This window comes from Capra hircus, chromosome 9 (assembly GCF_001704415.2).
Source record: "Capra hircus breed San Clemente chromosome 9, ASM170441v1, whole genome shotgun sequence".
NCBI classification, from domain to species: Eukaryota; Metazoa; Chordata; class Mammalia; order Artiodactyla; family Bovidae; genus Capra; species Capra hircus.
Genome location: NC_030816.1, coordinates 55,104,706 through 55,121,979, shown reverse-complemented (window position 1 = coordinate 55,121,979; position 17,274 = coordinate 55,104,706). Strand labels below are relative to the sequence as shown.

At 41.7% G+C, this 17,274-nt stretch overlaps 1 protein-coding gene across 1 annotated transcript in view; it reads left to right on the top strand.

Annotated features, from left to right (window-relative positions):
* ARHGAP18 (Rho GTPase activating protein 18) overlaps positions 1 to 17,274 on the top strand; it is a 136,298-nt gene that overhangs the window by 43,839 nt on the left and 75,185 nt on the right. The gene's annotated exons all lie outside the window — the stretch shown is intronic.

Below are 17,274 nucleotides of genomic sequence, written 5' to 3'. Positions count from 1 at the left end.
GCCTGTAGCATAGACACTTTGGATCTCAGTAAATGTTTCCTGAAGAAGTTCATTACTCACTGGGAGAAGAGAACTCTTCATGGGAGAACTTCCTCTTTAGATATCTAATATATGTATTATATGCCTGATATATATATGTATATATATGTCTTTCAGTCATGTCTGACTCTTTGTGACCCCATGGACTGTAGCCCACAAGGCTTATCTGTCCATGGGATTCTTTGGGCAAGAATATCAGAGTGGGTTGCCATTTCCTTCTCCAGATTATATATATATATGTTTCTTTTTCTGTAGATTTGGTATATTCCTGACTCAATATTGTAGGTTTATAATTAGTTTAAATTTACAAATACTCTGTATAGAAAGCATTTATTAAAGACATATTAAGACTTTTGGCTAATGGGCTGTATAGGAGTTGTAGTTCAAGTCTATCTACCCCGAGAAGTATTAAGAGATATCACAGGTCTAAAAATGTCACCATGGTTTTTGACAACATTGAACAATTGTGCCCTTAAGATGGGGATGTTATTCAAAGGTGGGGGGTGGGAACCTACTTTTTTTTTGGTAAAATTGGGGCAGTGTGGGATTCCCCAATTTTTGAAGTAGGAGGATAGTGTTTCTTTTTTAATCTGAAAATGAATAAAAATGATTTTATTAAATAATTAATTTGTACATGTTTCAATATTTAGTGAAATTTGTTGACACTGGTAACTGTCCCCATTTTATATGAGAGTCTGTATTTGGTTTTCGTAAGAAAGGCATATTTGTAGATGAATTAGATATTTGACCCCCAATATAAAAACTATGCATCATCGCAGCTTTAAAGGAAGAGGTATTAAGCATTGGCATAGAACAGGAAACAGGCTTCTAACAGGAGAGAAAAGGATGGTGCTCCCTGTCAAGAAGGAATTATAACCTCATTTGTGGATTGAGATATACACACATAAAATGATTAGTGAAGCAAGCAGGGTTATTTATAACCATATATGCATTTGTTTTTTAATCTCTAGCCTGTGTATGCTCCAAAGGATTTGTGTCTGTTTGTATATGAGTATGTATAGTTAGGGTGTGTAAATCAACTTGTAATGAGGTGCCTTGTAAGAGAATTAGCGGGAGAAGGGAGGAAGCAGGCTTTGCAGTTGGGGAGAAGGTTTCCCAGGGCAGGGAGCCTCCAGGAGGGAAGAAGCAAGAGCAAATGGGTAGTGCTCCAAAGGATATTTGTACAGGCAACCCTCGAACAACATGGGTTTGAATTGGGTCCACTTATACGTTTAATTCAATGGTAAATACTGCCCGGTCTGCAGCTGGTTGAATCTGAAGAAACAGAACCATGGATACAGAGGAACCATAGATGTGGAGGGCTGGCTGTAAGTTAGATGCAGACCTTTTGTTGCACAGGGTCGGAGGCTCGGTGCCCCTAACCCCTGCTGTAGTGATAGTGGGGCTGTAGTGAAACACGTGTCACTCTTTCGGCTGCTGGCATCTGAGCGCCTGTCTGAGCTTTGCTGGGGGACACAGCCCTCCTCTCAGTGAACAGTAGGGCAGTGCCTAGAGCTGCAGGGCTCAGTGCTGTGAGCTGTCTGGTCCGCTCTTGCGCAGTGTCCCTGGGCCACTCCGCAGCACGACTTGGGGCATTACACTTGGCTGTCAGACACTTCGGGAGCCACCCACTGGGTGACGTTTAATAACATTCTCTTCTGTGAAGTCAGAGCTGATGTATAATTTGCTATTGGAAGCCCTGATAGAAATACACACATATCATCAGGTACCTTTCTTTGTGCCAAGAGAATTTGAGGTGTTTTATGGACATTTGGGTCTCACACAACTCAGGATGGAGATAATGTTGGTCCACAATTATAGCTGAAAAACTTGAGATTCAGAGAGGCTAAGTAACTTGACTAAAATCACACGGGCAATAAGCAGAGAGCTGGAGTGTTGTGATCCAGGCTTTCCTACACAGAGACTGTGATCTTAATTTCTGTGCTCTGGCTCCCACCCTCTGAGGAATGCAGATCATTACCATTAACTTCCTGTACAGATGGTTTGATGGCATCACCGACTCTATGGACATGAGTTGAAGCAAACTTCGGGAGTTAGTGAGGGACAGAGAGGCCTGGTGTGCTGCAGTCCATGGGGTCACAATGAGTCGGACACGACTTAGCGACTGAACAAAAATAATAATATGTTTTGGAGTACTTTGTTAAGAAAAGATTTTCCTCAAAGCACAGTTGAGGAAGGATTTGCCTGTCTTACCTGAGTATCAAAAATAGGATTTGACAGATACGGGTTGTCATTGGTTAGAATGCTGGTTAGAGGTAAGGTTTTTCTTACCCCTAGTCTGCTTTGCTTTGAGATATTTGGGACTGATATCAAGGCAGACAGGAGATCCTGAAGACCATGCCCAAGTTTTTTTTAGGAGGGACATGGTGAGGGAGAGGGTAGGGAGGAAAGCAGCTTATCACAATGATTCTGTCAGGAGTTCTGCTTGTCACATCATTTAAATTTTATGACTCCTGGGTATTCTGCCTGGAGCAACCTATATATACCCAGGGGTCTACATGGCTAAACCATCCCTATTCCCCACTTCTTTCAGGTCACCGTTCAAGAGTCTTGTCAGATCTTCTCCTCCCATCTCTAATCGTTTGACCTCTCCTCCCTCATCCTCCTAACCCACTTAATTTATTTCCATAGCCCTTCTTATCACCTGACAGATTACACAGATTTTTATTTTCTCTCTCCTCACCATTAGAATGTCGGCTTCATAAGAACAAGATTTTTGTTTTGGTTAACTCGTGGATCTTCAGAATTTAGAAGGTACCTGAGAGTGTAAGTACATAGAAAGTACTCACACTGAGGCTCTCAGAGTTTTATATAACTGGCCTAAAATTTCCCAGAAATTGATGGAACCACATATAAATTCTAGTCTATGTGACTCCTAAAATCCCTCCTTTGCTAAAGACCTTTGCCAATCTGGGAAGATTCCTGTATTTGTATGTGGTTGAGGAAAGAGACAGTGCACAGGTTTTTTTAGTTAGCAAAAAATCTTAAGTAGCCAGCCAACTTCCCTGTTTTACAAATGAGGAAATGACTGTGATCCATTGAGAATAGGTGACACGATCAAAGTAATTCCACTATTTACTGATGGAGAAAGGACCAGAATTAGGATACCCAATCTCCCAGTTCCATCCTCTGTACCCTTCTGCATTCACTTTTTTCTTTATAAAGTGAGCCCAATTTTGATGCAGCATTCAGGTATCGGTCATAGGTGATGGGTGTGGAATAGTGGGTCTTGTTATTTTAATACCATAATATTAATGCAGTAAAGCAGAGACTGCAAACCAGATGCCCAGAGGGACCAGCAGATAGCATAACAGTCAAGCTGCCAGGGACTCTGGCAAACTGCCTGCCCAGAGAAACATGTTAGGAGAGAAAAAGGTGGTAAACCAATCAAACTGTTTGAAATACCCTGCTGGCCAAAGGAAACATTTCTGTCAGCCAGATCTTGCCTGCAGGCTTCCAGTTTGTGACTGCTAAAGTTTTAGTGTTAATAGCTATTTTCTTTCCAAAGGAGTAAGTTTCAGTAAGCGGGGCTGTGTAGAATATGCAAAGTGGTATCACTGTGGTTAATTGTTCTTTAGACTAGCCCAAGGATCAGTGGGTTGGGCTGTCAAAGTTCACAGAGGGAAAATAATTATCAATAAAAGGAGTATTTATTGCCCATCTTTATTACCCTGCTGATACAGTTGAAGAGTAATGTGTTTTCTCTGTCATAATACCATCTGTCCTCATGCAAAGTACTTGGTTATGCTGTTTACCGACTGAGAATCAGGAAATCTTGGCAATTTGGCAGGACTGTGTAGTTACTGTAGCTCTGTGTCACTGGGCAGATCACCTGGTTTTCTGCTCTGCTGTATTCATGTTTGAATAAACAAGGACCGGATTTATAAGGCCTAGGGAAACAAAGAATTCTGAGGATTTCATGCAGGACTTAAACCCAGCTGTTGTCAGAGAGAAGAGAGGCAGAGAAGACTTGGATGGTTTGTGTTTATCACTCATGTCTTTAAGCATGTTGATAATAGCTGGGGATTTGCTGCGGTCCCTCTCACGTGCCAGCTGGGAAGCTAAGGCAGGTTGAGAATGATTTGCTTAATGATCTGTAGGGTCATTTCTGCTCCAGCCTCCATCGTGACTTGAATGACTATTTCTGAGGACAGCTTTCAAAGGCTTCTGCCACGTAGAGTATGGATTCTGGAGCCACATGGCATAGATTGCATGCTGGCTTTCCTTCTCATTTTGATTTATTTCTTCAATCCTCAGTTTCCTCATCCTTAAAATGGGGATAATAATGGTGACTATCTCATAGTCTTGCTGTTGGGATCATTGTTCCGGCAAATTATTAAATACTCCTTCTACTCTTCTTTTTTTTTTTCCTTTTATTTTTGTTGTGTAGCAACCATGTGGCATAGATAACGAAAATCAAATTTTATTAACATTTACATTTGAAACACAGCATGTGAATTTCCCCTCTTTCCCAGCAGATTTAGGGCTTTTAAATTTCTTGGTAGGAACTGAGATGTGTTGGAATTAAAAACTGGCAAGGTTATTTGAACCTTGATGTGAGGGACAGTGTGGGTGTGAATTCTCAGTGTTTGATTCATACCAACTGATTACAGCACAGAGGTAAAGACAGGTGAATCTTGTGAGATGGGTATGAATTGTAGGACCCGATGTTAACAGAAGAGCTAACTTTTGGACATGTGGCTGGGTAGACATGCCTGGAACCCCTTACACAGTGAAACGGAAAGACCACTTGCACATGTGGATTTGGTATCCATCTCAAAGATCATCTGATGCCACTTTGCAGTGAAGGGAAGAGTTTATTACAGAAGATGATGTTTCGGTAGCTTTCATGGGCTACTGTGAAGGGCCTCTGCACTGGGAGAACAAAGATGTCTCTCCAGATCCATGCTGGAGTCTAATTAAGGCAGGAGGATGGCAATAGACAAATTACCTCCACTTTAAAAGGAGAGTGCAGGTTCACACTGAGTATTTGTTCAAGGAGCCAAGAAGCAGGCATCGTGCCCTGATGGCCCTTCATACTGGGCTGCACTGGCTACTGAAAGAGCATCCAGCCCTTATCTTCTGCACTTTCATCTTCTGCCATATTTGTATTCAGATGCACAGTCCCCCACATAAAAGCCCAGCTTGTATTCCCAGCTTTGCTTCTATGACCTGCAGTAAAACCCAATTTAAAAAGTATATATGGTAAGCCTTTTACACGGAATGGTCATTATGCACACTGATTTTCAATGGCTTGGCATCTAGCAAGACACCTTCAGAGGGTCTTCTGCCTCCGGGAGCAGCAGTCTGCACGGGGCTCTCTCCTGGTTGCAGGCCTGGGTGTGCTGATCCTGTCTGTGGCAACAGCGGGCAGCGACGTCAGCGTTGCCTGGGAAACAGAGTACACAGAAGATTCGCTTGGTGGACTTGAAACCAGCTCTAAACAGCTGTTTGATTCTGAACGAAACTTCAGCAAAGTTGTTTGCTGGGTGAGCTGATGGGATGAGGTGGCGGGGATGGGCCGAGGGTGGGAAACAGAACATTCTTCATACTGTTGTCAGGGAGTCTTTGGAGGCAACAAATGAACCTCACCTCCCCACATAGCCAGTTGCAGCTGGAAATCTTGGAAGAGCGTATCTTGTTCTCAAGCCCCTGCATTACATAGCCGAGTGGTGTGTAGAGGGCAGATGCCAGCCTGAGGTGAAGCCAACCTAGCATCCAGGCCTTCTGATTCTGCCCCAGACTCTCGGTCCTTCTTCAGCAAGAAGTGGCCCCAAAGGTTTCAGTGAATTGCTCAACAAACATCCCTGAATATTAAGGAACATTAACGTGTGTGTATCTTAATCATAAATACAAGTTCTTTAAAGCTTTAATGCAGATTCACGTTTGTGGTTCTTTCACTGTTTTAAAGGTTTTGTTTCCATTTTCTCTTCTTCCTCTTCTCCTTGTTCAGTTTTTATTTAATGTACTTAGCAAGAGAGAACCACTGTGTACTTTCATGCTGATTCTTTAATTAGAAACATACAGCACCCTCCTCACCACATGGACTTGTCTATCCTGTTTAAAGTTCTTTGTTTTCAGGGAATAAGCACTCTTGCACTTCTGTAGTTTTAACTCTCATCTATATGCTGATGACTTCTAAAATTATCCTGCCTTCAGTCAGTACCTCTTTTAGGAGCTCCTAATCTAGATTTTCAAACCCTTGCAGCAATTCTTTTCTAATTTGAATGTCTGTAAAAGACACCTGGGAATCTTGGTAAAATGCACATTGGGGTTCACACTGGGGTATGGTTTGAGATTGTGCTTTTCCGACAAACTTGTTGCTGGTGCTGCTAGTTGTGGAAACACACTTCATACCCAAAGGGTCATTAATTAAGGCTCAGAGGTAAAGACAAATGGATCTTGGATAAGATGGGTATGAGCTGTAGGTATATGATGTCACCCAAGGGTCTCTAACTCAAACTTAGCAGGTCCAACGTGAACCCATCCCATTCTCTGTCTGACCTGTTCTGTGTTCTACATTCTCGCTCCCAGTTAATGATGTTATCTGTTTGCCTGGCCAAGAACACTGGAATCATTTTGCTTTCTTCTGTGTCCTCCATCCTGTTCATCTAACTGGTTTCCAAGGTCATTTGAGTCTGCCTGAAAGAAGCTTCCTGAATTTGTCCTTTCTCGTTTGTTTCTAGCAGTGCCCTCTAGGTTCAGATCCTTATCTCTCAGAAATCCCCTTATTCCAGAGCATCACAGCTCCAGGCTGTCTCACTATTTATTTTTCCTAAAAGTATGTTTCTTAAACATTAATTTGGACTGACATTTGCTTGTTTAAAGACCTTCCCCTGTCACATTCCAAGTGTCTCAGTATGACAGTCAAGGTTCAGTACAGTTTGGCTGTGGCCCTTTCTTCCCCGCAATGCTTAACACCATCCCCTCGCCTCCCAACTGGTTTCACTTCCCTGGAAGCCAGTATAGTCTGTCCATATCAATCCAGTCACAGTTTCCCAAGCTCACAGTGTGTCCTTGTTTCCATGGTGGCTACTGCCTTGAATGCCTTTCTCATCACGTTCTACCTAGCAGAATATTGCTCAGGCTGCACACTCCAGCTCATATCGCTCTTCTCTGAACTCCTTGACCAAGTCTCTTCCTTAAAGCTTGTGACTTCTAATCTTTGTGCCCATGGCAGTCACCACTTGCACTATTGTTTTGGAGTTCATTGCATGGGTCTTTGTTGCCTACCAAATTCTAGGCTTGCCTTGTCTGAAATACACCTACATCCCATCATTTAGCATAGTGTGGAATAAAGTAGGTTTTCCCTAAGTGTTTACTGAGTCACTGAAAAAGCAAATATCCTGTAGTCAGAGAGATGTGAAATTTTGCGTGTTAGGAGTAGGAGAGAATTATTTCACTTGTATATATTCAGGTGCATGAGGAAAACCTGCCCACCGCCTCATCCTTTCTGCAGCTGCGCTGTCCCTACAGTAGCCACCAGCTATCTGTGGTGACTGAGCACTTGAAATGTGGTTGGTCCAAACTATGCTGGGATACAGGCATAAGTTACAGGACTTTGAAGATTCAAAATGGAAAAAAAAGCAAAAGATTTCATTAACAATGTTTATGTTAATTACACGTTGCAATAATACTTTGGGTATATTGGGCTAAAGTACACCATCAAAATTAATTTTATCTATTTGTTTTTTGTATTTTAATGTGACCGCCAAAAAATTTTAAATTACTACTGTGGCTTGCCTTTTATTTCAATTAGACAGCACTACTATAAAATAACAATTTATTTTCACATTCAGAACAACTCAGAAAGGTTTCCTGCCACTCCCTCCCTCTAATTATGCTTTTTAATATTCTGTAAAGTATTTAATGTTTAGGGTTACGTTTTCAATTACGAGTTGTTGATTTAAAAAAATAAAATCATTTATATGAAAATACTACCACTGAATTCAGTTTTCCAATTTGTAGTGTCTTTTGAGATGATTCTTTCAATTCTTAATGAACTACCAAACTAAATCTCAGTAACTTTATGTCAGCTATCAATAAAAACTCAGAATGTTTATTTCTTTATTTACCATGATATATGGAGTAGTAAGAAATAGAAAATTAGAAAGTTTACTATAAAATTTGTGCTGTAAAATCCACATCTTTAACCTATTTTGCTGGTTTAAAATCACATACTTTTCTTACCATCATAAAAATCTGCTTCACTATTCAGTGTTTAAAGCTTAAGGATTCTATAAAAGATTTTTTTCTTTTTACCTTGAGATGTCTAAAGCACTTGTTTTTCTAATTTCGTGTAGCCATAGGATCCTTTTCCAGTACATTCTTAAATGGATTGCCAGGTAATTTATTTATCAAAGTTTCTGTAGTTGAGGGGGAGGGATAATTGGGGAACACAGAGAGGTTCATTTCCATCACCTTATTTTCTCCTTCCTTAAAAAATGCAACTCTGGGAGTTCCCTGGTGGCCTAGTGGTTAGGATTTGGTGCTTTCACTTAGGTTCAATCTCTGGTCAGGGAATTGAGATCTCACAAATTGCTCAGTGTGGGTAGATGGGTTGCAGGGTCGGGGGAGGAACTCTAAGGCAAAGTGACTGGTTCGGACTTTATACATGAAAACATCAATGTGAACAGATTAGACATATAATTTTTAGATTTAGAAAAGACTTGAGGTACTCTTTATTTTTCTTTTTTTAAAATTTATTTATTGTTAACTGAAGGATAGAATTGAGGTATTCTTGTAGGGTGAATTTTATGTCATGCATGCTTACCCAGTGAACGGTAGGGCTGGAGAAAGGCTGATTTCTTCTGACTTCAGTAGAATCTTTTTTTCCCATACGCTTTCCTGTAATAATAGCCTAAAAAATACTCTTTGCTGGGACATTAGTATGGACAAACAATGATGACAGCACTTGAGATGGGAGGGTGGGGTAGTAAGCTGTTGGAGATAAAGCGAGGACATTTATACCATGACTCATAGAATAGTAGCCCAAAGTGAGGATGGGGTGACCGCTTAGGCGTTAGTCAGTAAAATGTCAGTCTCTCTTCCCTCTGTACTCACTCCATAGCTTCTTGCAATTCACTGATTAGGGTTGAAAATGGCACAATGAATTATGCAAAAGCTATTTCTGCAGCAGGAGCTGTCTTGCAGCCTAATGCACAGATGGAAAGATCCTCTTTTAATCATTGTTCCCACAACACTTGGAAGCTTTTTGAGGAATAAGCACTCAGAAGTGGAAGTGAATGGCCTTCAACAGTAAATGAGTTCCTTCTGCAGAGAGGAACTGAAATGTATTTATATGCAGATGGTTGCCCTGTGTTTGAATGCGCATCCATGTCATCTGAGATTCAAGCCAAGCATCTCTTGAAATGCTTGGGTTTGAGATGGTTCTACTGGAGGAATTACTTCTGCCCGGGCTGGCCCAACATTATTATTTTTCTTCAGAAAGGGCGACAAGTATTTAAATACCAATTCATGAAGATATGCAAATTACATCTTTTTCTGATCTTGAGTTACTACTGAAGAGACTGAATTAGTTAGCATCCCCTTACTTTTATTAGCATAATATTAATGCAAATCATTAGCAAAGGCTTTTTTAAGAAGGAAAGCAGAACCATCCATGGAAAGCAATTGAAAGCAGTGTTTAATGTCCTCAGTTAGGAAGGAGAAACATTTATGACTACATTTCTTACTTTGGTATCTGTGCCAAGGACCACCCAACTGGGCCTTTTTTGGTACTTATTTCTAAAATCAGCAACACCTTGGAGGTTTCGCTTGCAGATCAAGAATCAGTCGGGAAAAGGCCCAAAGGTTATATGCGGGTACAAAGGTTATATGCTGGTACCTGTATCATGATTCAGATAACCACTAAGAATGTGGTATCTAAGAGATTGCTTTTTTAAATATGGGAGGAAAAGGTAAATGAACATTATTCACTGGACAATTCAAGGTATAGTAAAAGACTGACTTAAAACTATTCCCAGCAAAGGGGTTAGTATAAAGAGGACACTGATTAATTCTTTATTTGCTTGGAGGAAATGGGCTTAAATTGGAGGGAAGTAAAGTTGAATCAAATAACAGGAAGACACTGTTGGCTCTGGGGAGAGCTTTATAAAATTAGAATGAGGTAGAACAAGAGCCTGGAATCTCCCTTCTTATTGCCTCTTGTTGTGATACAAGCATTTTGTATACTTCCCTGCATCTGTGTCTGCCTCTAACTGGATGGAGCTCTGCAGCACCTGCTGTCTGCACTGCTCATTTGCATGGAGTCAGTGTTCCCTGGACTATTATTTTCCTATGTGTTTTATCTATTCTAATACCATGTAAACTCTTAGGGATCAGAGGTGAGGCCCTGTACTGCTTTGGACTTCATCTTGTATATGTGCATGCCAAATCGCTTCAGTCATGTCCAACTCTTTGTGACCCTATGGACTATAGCCCCCCAGGCTCCTCGGTGGAGGAGGGGTTCTCGTGGGGTTCTCTGTGCAAGAATCCTGGAATGGGTTGCCATGTCCTCCTCCAGGGGATCGTCCCAACCCAGGGGTTGAGCCCATGTCTCTTATGTCTCCTACACTGGTAGGTGGGTTCTTTACCACTAGCACCACCTGGGAAACCCTCAACTTGTATAGTATCTTGCAGCTAATGAGGAGCCAGTATTTGTTGAATGAATGTATGAATCACAAGTTGGTTATTTGTTGGTATCAAGTGAGAACTCAAGTTCTACAGCATCATTCCGCCAAAACATTGAAGTGTTAACCTAATTCCAACTCCACTGTTCTTTCCAGGGTCCACTTCATTACCTGAATGGAAAATATAGTTAATTATGTAGATTAAGTAGGCTTCTCTGGTGCCGCAGTGTTAAAGAACCCACCTGCCAATATAGGAGACATTAGAAACTCGGGTTCGATCCCTGGGTGGGGAAGATCCCCTGGGGGAGGAAATGGCAACCCACTCCAGTATTCCTGCCTGGAAAATTCCATGGATAGAGGAGCATGGCAGGCTATAATTAATTCATGGGGTTGCATGGAGTTGGACCCAGCTAAAGTAACTTAGCAGGCAGGCAATAGCATAATGAAGACCAAAGATTGAATGTAAGCATTCTTCAGTGGAATTTTCTATTCACAAAGCTATTGGATTAAGAAATTTACATTCCTGTATTAGATCGGTTGGCATATGCTTAGAGTTTCACAAGTATTTCCAGTAGGAGCTGTGTATTTATAGAACCATCTTCAGCAAATAACTGAAGCCCTTTATGAGGTGAGGACACTTAATAGTTGGGCCTCAAACATCTAGTTGAAAAAGAACTAGAAAAATTCTGAGTCTTGGATGTTTACTGTGCAGTGTGTGGTGGCCTAGATCTTTCTAACTTACTCTGACAAGATAGTAAAGGAAGTTTATCTTTGATCCCTTGCTACCATGCCCTTGGTGCCCTGCATAAATACCACCTTCTGCCTTGGCATGACATCCTTTGATCTTTTCCTTGTAGAACTTACTCAGATTCTGTTCTGTCTCAAGAGGCTCATTCTCTATAGTCAGTCACCCTCTTGCTAATCTCTTCTGCAGTGTTAGCTTCCTGAAATGACAGTTCTTTCTTCCACCTCTCTTTCCTGGCAAGAAGGGGCGTGGGTGGCACACCTGGCTAGGATGTGAATTCCCGGGAGCCTTGGCCTGTGCAGAATATGGGATTCATTCAAGAAGGCACCTGAGCAGATGACCTTTGGGAAAGAGGTATCACTCAGTCTGGACTGTTTCTTTGTAGGGACTGGGCAGAAAGGAGAACCCATGGATGGAGTAGTGGGGTCAGCAGTAGAGAGCAAGAGGAATGGCAGTGGGAGACTGGAGTCCTTGAGCTGGACCTTGATTTATCATCAGCTTTTTATAGAATGCCAACAGTGTTGGCCATAGCTAGGGAGGGAACTCTTGTGAACTTCTTAGCTTGTTTCAAATTCCCGCAAGGAATGGCATTTTGGAACCAGATGCCGTATTACTTTTGGTGAAGTGGGAATATTGCTGCCCCATGTAAGTAACAGGTTGACAGTAGGCTGGCATAAGCCTGATGATGAGCTGGAGACTCTCAGACTTCCTAAGAGGAACAGGAGAGGAATTCAGCCAGGACAGGTGCATAAACTTAAATCCAGCTTGGAGGATTTAATCCTCCCAGAATTTGATGTGGTAGAATTTGATTTGATTTGGTCTTCCCAGAATTTGATTTACCAGAGCTCTGTGTGCCCATAACTGTGCTGGATGATATGGGAATTGCATTACTTAGGTTTCTTTTTCTTCTTTTAATTTATTCGTTTATTTCTGGCTGTGCTGGGTCTTTGTTGCTGCGCGTGGGTGTCCCCTAGTTGCAGTGAGCAGGGCCTGCTCTCTCCTTGTGGTGCATGGGCCTCGTGCTGTGGTTTCTCTTGTTGCAGACCCAGGCTCTAGGGCGTGGGCTCAGAAGTCGTGGTACATGGGCTTCGTTACCCAGCGCCATGTGGAATCTCCCTGATCAGGGGTCGAATCCGTGTCCTCTGCATTAGCAGGTGGATTCTGAACCACTAGACCACCAGGGAAGTCCTTGTTATGTTTTCTTATTTGTATTTTTTCTTTCCCTTCTGCAGGTTCCCATAATTTTTCCCTTAAAGCCCTTGCCTTTCCTCAGGGTCACCTTAGGGTCTCTCTGTCTTTTGGACCTTGTTCCTGTCCTCTAAACAGAGCTCAGCGACTTTGACTAAAAACATTTGTTTTTGTGAGAGTTTTGGTTTGTTCTGTTTTTTCCTTCAAAAATTAGGTTTAAAGCCCCCACCCCCAGGCAGCATTTTACTATTAGAAATTGCCTTTAGTTTCCATGTTTTATTTTATATTTCATGTCTTTTTGAGGCTACTTGCGTTCATATCTGTCTTATGTCGAATCAGCTCAGATTCTGAAGCATACTAAGAAAAAGTGGTCTCAGGTAATCTCATTGAAAAAGGAAAAAAAAAATATCCTGTAATATTCAAATAGTCTACATTGTAACTGACTTCTGAAAACATATAGTGGAAAATGTTACAGATGAATTTTTTCTAAGCTTGGCTAAATTATTTCAAGAGCTGGAAATTATTTCTTCACCACCCCCTTCCATCTCCTCGGTACAGCTGACTTTTAGTACCTGGCTTATGAAAATACATCCTGGCCTTCAGAACTTACTGGTGGAACATTATACTCTTTGAAGGTCATTTGGAGCTATCCATAAAATTACGCTTTGCAGGCTAAGTGAAGCAGCTTTCTTTTTCCTACCCAGGTATTTGCAGCACAGTTACTGCTGTTTTAAATTGTTCTGCTATTACTACTCACCAGCGTTACTTTGAAATGATGTAGAAATATATGTGTCTTCTCCCTTTTTATTGTGAAACATAAACACAGACATCCTTCCAGTCTGAACATTTTTTTCAGTGTTTGTCTATAGCAGTCCTTATGCTGACTGATGGAAGCTTGGTTTTACGCCACTATGGCCCCACTGAGATAAATGATTTCCCAACTTTATTGTAACAAACAATCACAAAGGACTGAAAAGAGTTAATAGTGCCCCCATCTTTTCCACAGTATATGCCCGTGCATTTAGCTTCATTTATTATAAAAAGGGTTGTTTTTTTTTTTAATCCAGTCTTGCCTTGTGTCCATGTTTTTATTGGCATGGGAAAATTGATGTTAATATGTATATAAAGTCTCATAGAAAGGCAAGAGAGTGGCCCATAGAAATAAGTGAAACCATTGTCCAACAGTATTCTAAAATATTAGTGTTCATAGTTTTGTGTTACATCAACGAATATTTTGTTAATACCTATGTGATGGTGCGGGCTTCCCAGGTGGCTCATGGTAAAGAATCCACCTGCCAGTGAAGGAGATGCAGGTTTGATCCCAGGGTCAGGAAGACCCCCTGAAGAAGGAAATAGCAACCCACTCCAGTATTCTTGGAAAATACCACGGGCAGAAGAGCCTGGCGGGCTATAGTCGATGGGGTCACAAAAGAGTCAGACATAACTAGGTGACTAAAACGGCAACAATGTATGATGGTAGGCTTTATGAATCAATAGCAGCTTACTTTATGAATTGGAGAGAGATATCAGAAAATTGTAGCTTGTCAGTCTGTAGTCAGTCAATGCCCAGAATGAGCGTCCTGGCCAACAGTTAGACATCTATCCTGTATCCTAGGTCTTGAAGTATATTGTCAAGTTTTGTATGTGAGAGAGTTGCACATTGGTGAAGATTTGTCCATTTGCATTAATGTATTTTTAAGGCATGTGGTTAACTGTAATGTTGAGATTCTAAGCTAATGGAGGGCATGATAGGGGATTTTTGAATGAGGAGTTCAAGCATATTAGAGAAGATGGGAAGACTTTTGGTCTTTTACCTCTGAAAACATGTTGAGAACTTGATAGACTCCTCAGAAAGAAAAAAGCACAGCTTTGAAACCCAAAAGGCAAAAAATTTGATTTTTCAAGAGCAATAAAAAATAAGTAGGTATAAGCTTGATGACAGTTTTGGGTGCTAATAGCTACCTTTGAAGCCTTACAACTTTTGTGAGAAAAGAATCAGGCATTAGACAGTTGTGAGAAAACCAGACTCTGGCTCAGGAAAGAGTAGCCTGTGGCGCCTAGGGACCCGTGTGAGTGGGCTTCAGGCAAATCTAGGAGGACTGTGGTAAACAGTGCTGGGGAGAGGGAGGGGTCCCAGGATGGGCTGTGGAGGTAGCCTAGATTATTGGTCTGAATTTGCGGAAATGGTTCTTTGGGCAGAGGTTGAAGTGGAGGTGAGTGGATAGTGGCAGTTAGAGAGGAAGTGAAATTCTGAGGAAGGGAAGGTGAACCACAGCAGGGCCTGAAGCATGTTAGGGACAATGCTAAAGCAGAGGTCATGAACCAGAGGCCCTTTCTGAAAGTTGTCTGGGCTGCTGGTTTGCTGAGGAACTGGAAAATTCCACCTTTGCCCGGTGTCAGTATCATTTCTAATCTCTCTGACAATGCAGACTTGAGTAGGCTGGTTGAACAGACATCTCTGATAAGGTGCCCAACACACTGCAGGGATTCAACAAATATTTCATTTGTTTTAGCAATTAAGTTGACAGGATTGGACCAGGGAATGTGTGCTTAAACAGCTGTATGCCAGTGCTTATTTGTGACTTAATATTAGGGACAGTCTGATAGGAAAATGGCTGTTTTATATGTTTCATATAAGGAAGCCTACTTTCAAATTGAACACTCAAGAGTTATAGAGCCGTAGAACAATTACCTATTAATTACCTTTTAGGGTTTCCTGATGAGTAATTTTTTTATTGTCTACTTTTCATGTACCTGTTTTATTCCTTTGTAGTTTTGTGCAATTAAATAAGAAACACCTTAGAAGTTAAAAGGAGGATGTTGTTTCAGAGGCAATGATAATTCAGTAATTAATGATCAATTCCCAAGCATGTGCTATGGTAAATGGATGGCGAAACCCAGGGATACCCAGATGAAAAAACAACAGCAGCAAAAAAATAAAAACCCAGAAAGAACTTTGTAGATACTTGCCCCAAGGAACACACAGTGTAGTGGTAGAAACACAAGTGTGGGTAACACAGTCCGAGTTGTGGTCAGGGCTGGGGGGAGACTGAAGGAGCAAGGAAATGTCTTTATTCCACCCCCGCTGGAGAAAGGTGCCAAGATATGACAGCTGTAAAACAGATCCAACTGGAGAGCCACCAAATGCCGAGTGACTGCTCGTGTTGCACCTCCAGATGTTTCACAACTAACCAGAACAAGGAAAGGCCAGCGTTCTGGATTCGAGCTGTGTCAGGAGCATCCCAGTGTCTGGTAGAGACACGTCCTGGTGATGGAGAATTGAGGTTGAGTGGAGTGCATATGCAAACTCAGTCCCGCGTGCTTCGAACCAGTCTTCCAAGATCTTGACATTTCACGTTAAAGTCCCACTTCAGATCTCTCTAGCCTCGTCTTGGAAAATGACTTTGACGTTGAGATCCCTGGCTCTCATTTGTCTACTTGTTGAGTCATGTCTCCAGTTGAGGAAGGAAAAACTGCCTCTTGAGAGAGATTGGAGGAGCTCAGAACAAAGAGGATCTCACATCTACTGAGAAGAGAAGAGAAAATAGGAAAGTCCCCTGCCTGGTGGTTGATGTTATCCCGTGATTTCCCTTTTACATAACCTGTGTCTCTACTTAAAAGGGAAGGAAGTTTTTCCAGCCTACTCTGGTTGCCTCATGATGCTTCCACATGCCTTTCTGTCTCATACCTTTTCTCCTTCCTTTCTACTAGGTGCACACCAGTGCACACCTGGTGGTTGTGGCTGCCACCTATAGCCTTTATTCTGTTAGTGATATTCACATATGGGTTGGTTCTACCACAGTGTTTTCGTAAAAGTGATAAAGCCAAGTTTTCAAAGCTTTCCCGCAGCAACCTTACTAATGTGCTTCTCTTCCCAGCTTGATTTGGGCAGTGTTGGGTAAATGGTGCATCATCAGTTTACTTGTTCATTGTTTTGCTGTGTGTCAAAGTTGGGTGGACGCTCTGTGATGACTATAGCAGTGTGCTATGCAGATGTTAAGTGATTTTTATTTTTAAAGAAAAAGCTGAAAGAAATACTGAGTAACTTTTATTTCTACCCCTTCATGCCATGGGCTTCCCTGATGGTTAAAAATCTGCCTGCAATGCAGAAGGCCTGGATTCAATCCCTGGGTCAGGAAGATCCCCTGGAAAAGGGAATGGCAACCACTCCAGTATTCTTGCCTGGAGAACCCCATGGACAGAGTGGGTGCTACAGTCCCTGGGGTCGCAAAGAGTTGGAAACTGAGTGATTAACACTAGGATTAACACAACTACTACTGCTCCCCACCCCCCACTCCCCCAGATGAAAGGGTTAAAATGTGCAAAGGATAAAAAAGTAAGCTTACTTGCATAGTGAAAATTAGTGTGTTTCTAAAACTGTAGCAGTTGGGTTGGGAAGAAGATGTGAGGAACTTTTCTCCTGTGCTCTGAAGGCTGCCTGGGAGTGGGGAGAGAAAGGCCAGAGAGGGGTTGCTTCCTAATCAGCTTCTTCCTGCCTTAAGGCATTGTCAGTGTTCTTTCTTCCTGGTGTCAGAGCCACTTCTAATAATTACTGCTTTCAACTAAACAATAGTAGGCATTCAGTTCACAGGGAAAAAGAAATGACATGGGTCATTCATAGGCTGCAGTTCTTCCTAGTCACTCAAATTC